An 8933-nucleotide genomic window follows, 5' to 3' on the forward strand; every position below is an offset into this window, starting at 1 on the left:
TATGGTAAAACTTATGCCTGGGATTGTCAGGAGTAACTTTGTTCCCGTATAGTATTCATAGAGAAATTGGGACCATTCCTGTAGCTTTGTCAAATTAAAAACAGACAAATAAATAAATAAATAAATAAAAATTCTAAAAACAATCTCAAACTAGATAAAAATTTTTCTTATAATTCTTATTTTGTTCCCCTTTAAATCCGTTTAGACACTTAGCACCGTAATTTAGTTAAAAGAAACAGTATGAAAAAAAAATAGTATGGAAAATTCTCAAAGAAATTCACATATCAAGTGAGTTCACTTAACATCCAGGTTTCCAAAAGGCAAGGATTTGCCTTCCTGAGGTACCACTATGAGATGCATACATGGTGAAGTCTCTTTCCATGAACGCTGTTAGAATTTTAAAAGTTTAAATTTAAAAAGAAATTTAGAAATTTAGTAAAAGTCTACCTATTCTTTTTTCCCAAATCTTGCATCAACCATTTGATGCCCGGGGTGGGAGGGCGAGGGCGTATCTCCACGTGCGCGGGTAAGAAACTGCGCTTGCACCCTGGAGTCCGCCGCACCCACCCACGCGCCACAATCCCGGGCCTCTGTTCCCTAAGGTAGGCGGCATAGAATGGACCTACCCGGTCTTAGAGCTTCAACAAAGTAAACCAAAAAAAGAGCCTAGCGCTGAAGGGAGGAAACTAATGATACTTAAAGGCAGAATGCAGACCTAATGCGCAGAACTTGGTTTTCAAACCACTTTCCAGGCTCCTCAACACTTGACAGCTGAGACCACACTTAGGGCCCGATTTCTTCCATTAGGGCTCAACAGTAAAGCGATCCCTGGGGGCGGGGGCGGGTAATGAGAGATGGCTGCTTGGGGACGGGCTCGGCAGAGTTGAGCCCACACGTAGCAGTATGACTCCTCACGCCTCCCTCCATGCCGCACAGAGGAGGGCTCGAGGCGTCGCGGCCAACGCGGGAACGCAGAACACGCACACCCCGCAGAAATAGAAATTTTCCAGAGCGCGGGCCCGCAGAACTGAACAGAAGAAGTATTTGTTTCACAGCTCTCTCGATGACCTAATGAGGAAGGGGGAGGGCAAAAATCAGGTCAGTGACCAGAAACCAAACAAGTTTGCGATTTTCGTAATGCAGCGAAGGCAAGGGTTTCCCAGGCCTCCTACTTAAAAGTCTACTTAAACTCCTTCAGGGAGTTTCTATTTCTTAGCTTCCACGATGTAGTTCACGAAAGCTGTCCGGTCAGCCTCCGACGCCTCTCTAAACCGAGCTCAGGGAGTCTGTAGGCTCCGCCTCTTGGTGGGCATGGCGCGCCTGCGCGTAGTTATTGTACTAAAGTATTTGTGCCTGCGCATCGTCTCCGTGGCAGCGATGGCCGAGTGGTTAAGGCGTTGGACTTGAAATCCAATGGGGTCTCCCCGCGCAGGTTCGAACCCTGCTCGCTGCGGAAGCGGGTGGCTTCCTTTTTCCCTTATGCCTTAAAACAATAACCTTTACTTGAACTGCTGCATTTCCCATTCCTGCGAGCTAAATGGCTCACCTACAAAGTTTAATGTGTCAAAAGAAAAACCAATACGTTGCAGTGCTCCAAACATGTATTTACGCTAAAGAGAAAAATCTTCCTTTGTCGTAGCCGGCAAGGTAATGGTTTCAGAAACTTGGTCTTCAATGTGAAGGCAAGTTCGCGAAATATAAATAAAATAAGGTAAATATTGTCACAATGTTTTGGGCTATCACAGCCCAGACAAGCTATCATATGAAAACTGATGGCGAGTGTGGTAACGGGTTAAATAAGTGATAAGCACAAGGTGGTGAATGAAAGTGTTAAATCACTATATTGTTCACCAGAAACTAATAGAATATTGTTAACTATCCTGGAATTAAAATAACTTAAGAAAAATAAAATAAAAATAAAACTGATGACAAGCTTAATGCCACCTCTTTTTCAATCTCAGAATCACCTTCAATAGTCGCCCCACTGCATCCAGAAGTGGTATGAATTGAGAAACAATAAAAAAAATTTTAAGTTTGACTTCTATAGCATGATAGTTACATCCACAGAATGGAACACCATGCATGTAGCCACTAAAATGATAGTGATGACATGAGAAGGCCTTCTCAGTTTTGCCAAATCCAAAATGTTGGACAGACTAGAAAACAATATATATAATGATCACATTTTTGTTAAACTATTTATAGAATCATTTTTATGGCAAGAATGGGACAAAAACACTAGGGGCTGGAAAGAAATAATCACAATGTTAGCACTAATTATTATCTCTGGGTAGTGGAATTTGGAAAGATTTTAATAGTTTTAACAGTTTTTTGCTTAACATTGTAAAATGTGTGTATTATTTAAAAAGAAATTTGTGTGGGTGCCTGGGTGGGTGGCTCAGTCGGTTAAGCGTCCGTCTTCGGCTCAGGTCATGATCTCAGAGTCCTGAGTTCAAGCCCCGCGTCCAGCTCTGTGCTGACAGCCCAGATCCTGGAGCCTGCTTTGGATTCTGTGTCTCCCTCTCTCTCTGACCCTCCCCTGTTCACGCTCTGTCTCTCTCTGTCTCAAAAGTAAAATAAACATTAAAAAATAATAAAAAGAAACTTTGTGAAGTTAGTCTTTAAAACCATACACATCCTCTCTTTCTCCCTTTCACCCACTGTCACAATCTCCTCCCCACCCCACGATTTCCAGGTGTTCTTATGGAGTTCTCTAACACCTCAAATGCTAGGGATGGTTTTCTGGGGTACCTGAAGTAGATTCCAGCCACATAGCCCCCATCCCATTTGACACTTATCTCATCATATACATTCACCACATTCACATCTTCAGTCCATCCTCTCTTCCCAATTCCACCTCTTCTGGCCCCACGGAGCCACTTATAAATGGCTGTATTGGTTTCCTAGCTGGTCTCCTTCCCTCTTTCAGTCAGGATCACATTCTGCTGAAAAAAAAAAAAAAAAACAGAAAATCCAACTCTAGTGACTTAAACACATAGGGACTTGTCTCAAGAAATCTGGGAGTAGGCAGTTCTCAAATGAAACAGGGAGCAGCACTCTTTCCATCTTTCTGTCCTGCCATTTAATACATTGACCGTGTCCCCTACTTGTTGTCTCATCATCTTAATATGGTTGCTATACCTCCAGAGCTCACATCTGTATTCAGCTAGGAAGGAGAAAGACAGGAACTCTCAGTTTATGTCTCATTTACTTGAACTGTGTAACAAGGCTACTACTAGCTACAAGAAATTCTAGCTGGGTATATAGCTATCCAAATCAAAATTGGAATTTCATTGGTAAGGAAGAAAGTTGAATGGATACTGAGCCGGCAACCAACTGTATCTGCCACACCCCTCTAAAAGGAAAGGCAAAACTTGCAGGCATAAAACCTTTGAAACAAGTCCCTTGCCTGCCTTCCTAGCCTTCCTTCTTCTCTCTCCCATCTCCTTTTGAGTTATTAACAGGCCTCCCAACACTGAATTATAGCTCATCATGCCTTTGAAGCTTTCTACATATTCACATACAATTACCTGAAATATCTTTCTCTTGCTTCCATCCTTCTCCCCTCATTAGTAAAAGAAGGTTGCCCATCATTTGAACTCCCTATTTAGAGGACTTGCTCTCTTTTTGAATCCAGGTACAAGGCTGCAATCTACCCTCCTGCCCCATTCCCATTATAGATGCTGAAAAAGCCACGTATTTGCTTTCCAAGACTCCCTTACAGCTAGAGATGCCGGGTGTTACGTAGGCCCAGATAATCAGATATGCCCACCTGCAACTTTCAATCAGAGCTATTAATACAAAGAAGCAGGGAAGGCAAGGATGCATCCCAGTGGTTAGGAGAGGCCATAATGGCAACCATAGACATTGCTACAGCAGCAGCACCAAGGCTGCAACTGGGGTTTATAGTTGTTCAGCATCAGTGACAGTATTGTCTATACCAGGCTGCCTTTGTGGTGGTGTCAGCCTGAAATGATCTTGGATTTTGCCTAGCCAACTTACTCTTCTCTCATTCTCCAAAAGTGGCTTTGCAGCCTTCCTGGTAATTCTTTGAGCTATTCAATATTCTTACGGTAAATTAGTACGTTTTCTGCTTAACTCAGCCCCAGTCATTTTTTTTTTCTTCCAAATACAAGATTTAGCTTCCCTCCTCACTGCTTCATCACCTAATGGAAACTCATGTTTTCTCTTCAAGTATCTCCTTGTGGATAAAGCATTCCTGCAATCCCCCAGGCTGGTTCATAAGCCCCTTTTATATTCTCCTATTCCCTAATATAGCAGGGATCCTATTGAAATGCTTCTGTTGGCCTCTCTTCCCATTAAGTGCTAAATTCCCTGCAAATATATAAGGCGTCCTGACTCTTATCTTCATACCCCTGCCTAGCACAGAAAAGGTACTCAATAGGGGCACCTGGGTGGCTCAGGCGGTTGGTGCCTGACTCTTGGTTTCAGCTCAGGCCATGATCTCAGGGTGCTTGAGTTCAAGCCCTGCACTGGGCTCTGTGCTGACAGTGCAGGGCCTACTTGGGATTCTCTCTCTGCTCCTTCCTCACTTGTGTTCTCTCTCTCTGTCTCTCTCAAAATAAAAAAATAAAAACTTTTTTAAAAAATAAAATAAAATTCACAAAACAAGGAAAGTAAGTACTTAACAAATTTTTGATGAAGGACTGAATAAATATACAAGTAAGCACACAAAACCACCTCCACTCCAAGAATGCCCCATAAAAGGGGATGAAGGGGTCAATAGCCATTTTCCTTTTGAAAGTCATTATCCTTTGCCTTAGTATGAATTAATTTAATATACAGTATCCTCCTCACAGTATATTTTTAATTTAAGAAGACAGAGAATAGTACCCCAACAAGGTACCCTTCCTTCCCTTCCCATTGCCTTCCCTTCTCTTATTTTTTCCTCACCTTTTTCTTTTTCTCCCCGTACCTTGTCTTATAGTGCTGAAAGGGCAGATTGAGCCAGGAGGCAAGCACATGTACATTTTCATCTCTGTGGGTCAACTCCCATTCCCATCTTCCTAAACGTGGTTCACTTTCACCCTGGCATTCCTATAACCCAATTTCAGCTCTCTCCATGGTAAGCAAAAGAAAATGTATGGAATATTTTAGAGGGAAGATGTGGACAAGGTTCTGCAGTGCACTTCTCAGAGGAAGGACGCTACCTCAACTCCTCTTTCCATGTTTCTCTACTCCAGAGTCCTCCTACCTCCTCACCTTCCTGTGCATCTCCTAGAGCCTGCTTTTTCCAGTCCAGCCTCACAAGGTACATGATCTTGAAGACTGCCCCTCGGGACCGCTACTTTTTCAATCTTTTATGCTACAGAGCAATTCCCTGTGCATTGGCTTCAGTATGCCCAGCAATCAAAGAGACTCCCCTTCAAAGGCAGAAGAGGTTATAAATAGGACACTGAAGTCTCCTTTTTACCCAAATATTTATCTACCCACTTCTATGAATAAAAGATAAATCCTTCAACTTCCCAGAATTCAAAGGTTTTAAATGTAAATAGACTAAAGTGAACTTTTTTCAAATTGTGATCTGTTAGCAAATGTGGAACTCATAATCTTCCCTTCCCTTCCAAATCCATGTCCTTCTCTATGTTTATGTTCTTCACCCAGTTTGTGGCATCTCCAACCATGGAGCAGGATACACCCACTTGGAATCACCCTGATACTGCCTATCCTTTACCACATTTCCTATCCAACCCAAATACAACTGAGTTTACTCCTAAATATGCTCAAAATCTACTTTGTTCCAAATCTACCACTACCACCCAGTCTAAATCAACATGACCTCTCACCTCCACTACATCTCAGCCTCCTGTCTTCCCCCATCCACTCTTCCTCCCTTTCAATCTGTTGTCCATAAAATAAAATTTTCTTCAAGATGTGCATTTGAGCTTATAAACCTCCTCCTGTAAACCCTTCTGGGGATTCCCATATGCTCTTAACAATACAGACTTGGGGCGCCTGGGTGGCAGTTGATTTCAGCTCAGGTCATTATCTAGCCCTGCATGGGGCTCTACACTGACAGCACGGAACCCACTTGGGATTGTCTCTCCTTTCCTTCCTCTCTCACTCTCTCTCAAAATAAATAAATAAACATTAAAATAAAATTCAGACTAAAATCCTTAGCATGAATCCATGTCTCCCAATGATCCAGCCAGCATACCTATTGGGCTGCTCCCATCCATTCTCTAGCCAGATGTATTGTCCTTTCTTTTAGTTCTTGAAGGAACCAAACTCTTCCCCAGATTAGGAATTTTACACATATTCCAATGTCATCCTCCCCTTTAAACTTGTCAGGTTCCCTTCTTACATGATTTCACAACACTTATCATACTCTGTAATACACTAGTATGAATATTTGCTTGATTTCCCCTTGTGTGAACGTGTGTGGGGTGTGTGTCTGTGTGTGTGTGTTCATTTAACCACTAGATCTCCTTATCTTATACTTAGTGGGCCCTCAATAAATAATTTTGTTGAATGAATTTTGTGGTTGGGAAAGTCAGAGAACAAGAGGCCTCAGAATACCTGAAACAGTGGGAGATAGAGTCTCCAATGAGGGTAGGTAGACTCTGTTTTCCTTCAACTTTGAGAGATGAATCAAAACCATGCCTGAGGAGATTTGTGCCCTGACTACCTAAATCAGCAGGAATATTGCAGCTGAAACACCTGATATATTGCAGTAGTGTTTAGTGTGATTTATGAAGCTGTTATTTTGTTTTAACACATCATGTTCATTGTAAAGGAGTTTCATCCCCAGAGGTTTCATTAATAGAGGCATTGTTGTGTAGTGAGACAGTGAAAAAGGGATTAAGAGATCGGGCTGGCCTAGGACATGTGTGAAGCTTGTATCCTAAGTCCCGTCTGGTTTGGACAAGCCCCCCATGTCCACTTTTGGAGGCCTTACACCCCCCAAGACCACATGGTCTTAGGCCCTCTCTACATACTAGAATACAAATGACTAATAGAGATAGCTGAGTCTTAGCCCCTGCAGAATTAGAGAGACAGAAGCTCTGATACTAGAAATTTCAGATGACTGTTTGAGGAACTGATAGAAAAAACTTAGAGCTTTCAGCTCTTGTTCTAACAACTAGTTTTCTTCCCAACCTACACGAAGTTGATCAGTCAAGTTCACTCAAGCTAATAGACTGGATGTCATGGGAAACGAGTTATTTCAATTTCCTTCCCACTCTCCCTGACATCCAGGCCTCCCAGAGGTCTGGGGACACTCTTTCAGGGACTGGACTCTGAGGCCTCAAGACAGGATGTGATAGATTTACCTTCACTGCTTTGTCTGGCACTGGACTGACTCCAGAGGCATGAGAGAGCAAGGCTAGGTCTCCTTTGGCATCTCTAGGCCATTCAGAAGACTCTAGTAACAGAAAACATGACCCATAAGCTTTATGCTCTTTCAACTCTCTGATGCTTGAGGTCAGAGATAGAGAAGAGTCACGGATTGGTAAGCTTCTTACTCAGGTACTGAGGTAGGGCACAGCCCCAACCTGATTACTTCATAAATCCCCTGGTCCCACCCAAGGGATCTTAAAGCCCTTTGTCCCTTCATACCATGTTTCTCCCCAAACACATTTAGGGAATATGTTTCCCTCCCAAACATATCCATCTGAGACAAGATTCTCAGAGTATTTATCCAGGGAGGAGACTTTAGAAACATTTTATGTGAAAACACAAGTCATATGAGTACATAGAATGTCCATATAAAAGGTACGTATCTTCCCAGATGTTAAGCCACATACGTCAGTGGAGACAAACTATTAGTGCTTTGAAATAATGTGTGTTAGGATGTTGGAGCACAGAAATGCCACACTTACTTTTTGTACATGTTTCTCCAGTGCAGAGATCAGCAAACTTTCTATAAGATGTCAGCTCGTAAATATTTTAGGCTTTGTAGGCTATGTAGTTTCTGTTGTAACTACTCAACTCTGCCTTTGTAGCATGAAAGAAGCCTTGAACAAATGAGTGTGGTCATGTTCCAATAGAACTTCATTTTCAAGAACAGGTAGCAGGCTGGAGTTGGCCCACAGACCAGAGAATTCATCCTAGTATAATGAAAAAGATCTTTCCAAGTTATAAATGTTAATATATGGTTAATTGGGACTCTGCTAAGAGGCTAGTTAACAGATCTATGAAATCTTAAGATACCAAAAAAAGACATCAAGAGGCAAAGCTGGGAGTGAATGTTTTCTAAGATCATTTTATCTCAATACATCAGAACAGCCCAGAAGCTTCCAGAATTCTCTCCCATACATTGTGCTTATATATTTCACTGAGAGAAATATATAAGGTGCAGTGAGACTGCAGTGAGACTGATAAGGTGCAGTGAGACTGCACCTTATCTGATAAGGTGCAGACCCTGGTAATGCTTGCTCATGTTCTCTTTCTATAGTTTGCAACATAGGCTACTACTGCTCTGAAAATAGGAAGTACTGTATCTATATCTTCTGTTATAAACAAAACCCTTCACCTTAGGGTGTGATTTGAGCATCTTAAGGTGTGATGAATACACATTAGCAGATTTATTTGTAAAGTGCCTTGAGGGAGTGGGAAGAACAGAGACTTTGAAGTCAGAGCCACTAGACTTCACGAATTTGCGTGCCATATCCTTGCACAGGGGCCATGCTAATCTTCCCTGTGTCATTCCAAGTTTAGTGTATGTGCTGCTGAAGGGAGCACCAGAGCCACCAGGCTTCAAAACCAGGCTCCTTCCCTTTCTTGTTGTGTAACTTTGGGCAGCTCACTTCACTTCTCTGAGCCTTAGTTTCCTCATCTCCTAAGTGGTAATAATGATTACTTCTACTTCATGGCATGGTCAGAAATAACTGCCATTTTCTGAGTTCCAACCATAGGCCAGGCACTGTGATAAGTGCTTTACATCCATTGTCTCATTTAACCCTCAAAAGAGG

At 42.3% G+C, this 8933-nt stretch overlaps 2 non-coding genes across 2 annotated transcripts; one reads left to right on the forward strand and one right to left on the reverse strand.

The window, feature by feature from the left end:
- The first annotated feature begins 1371 nt into the window (after positions 1-1371).
- TRNAS-UGA lies at positions 1372-1453 on the forward strand. Its single transcript has one exon. It is a non-coding gene; the product is annotated as a tRNA-Ser (tRNA).
- Positions 1454-8594: 7141 nt separating this feature from the next.
- Positions 8595-8703, reverse strand: LOC122202880. Its single transcript, XR_006194935.1, has one exon. It is a non-coding gene; the product is annotated as a U6 spliceosomal RNA (small nuclear RNA).
- Positions 8704-8933: the final 230 nt, after the last annotated feature.

The sequence above is a fragment of the Panthera leo genome, chromosome D2 (assembly GCF_018350215.1).
Source record: "Panthera leo isolate Ple1 chromosome D2, P.leo_Ple1_pat1.1, whole genome shotgun sequence".
Classification (NCBI taxonomy): Eukaryota; Metazoa; Chordata; class Mammalia; order Carnivora; family Felidae; genus Panthera; species Panthera leo.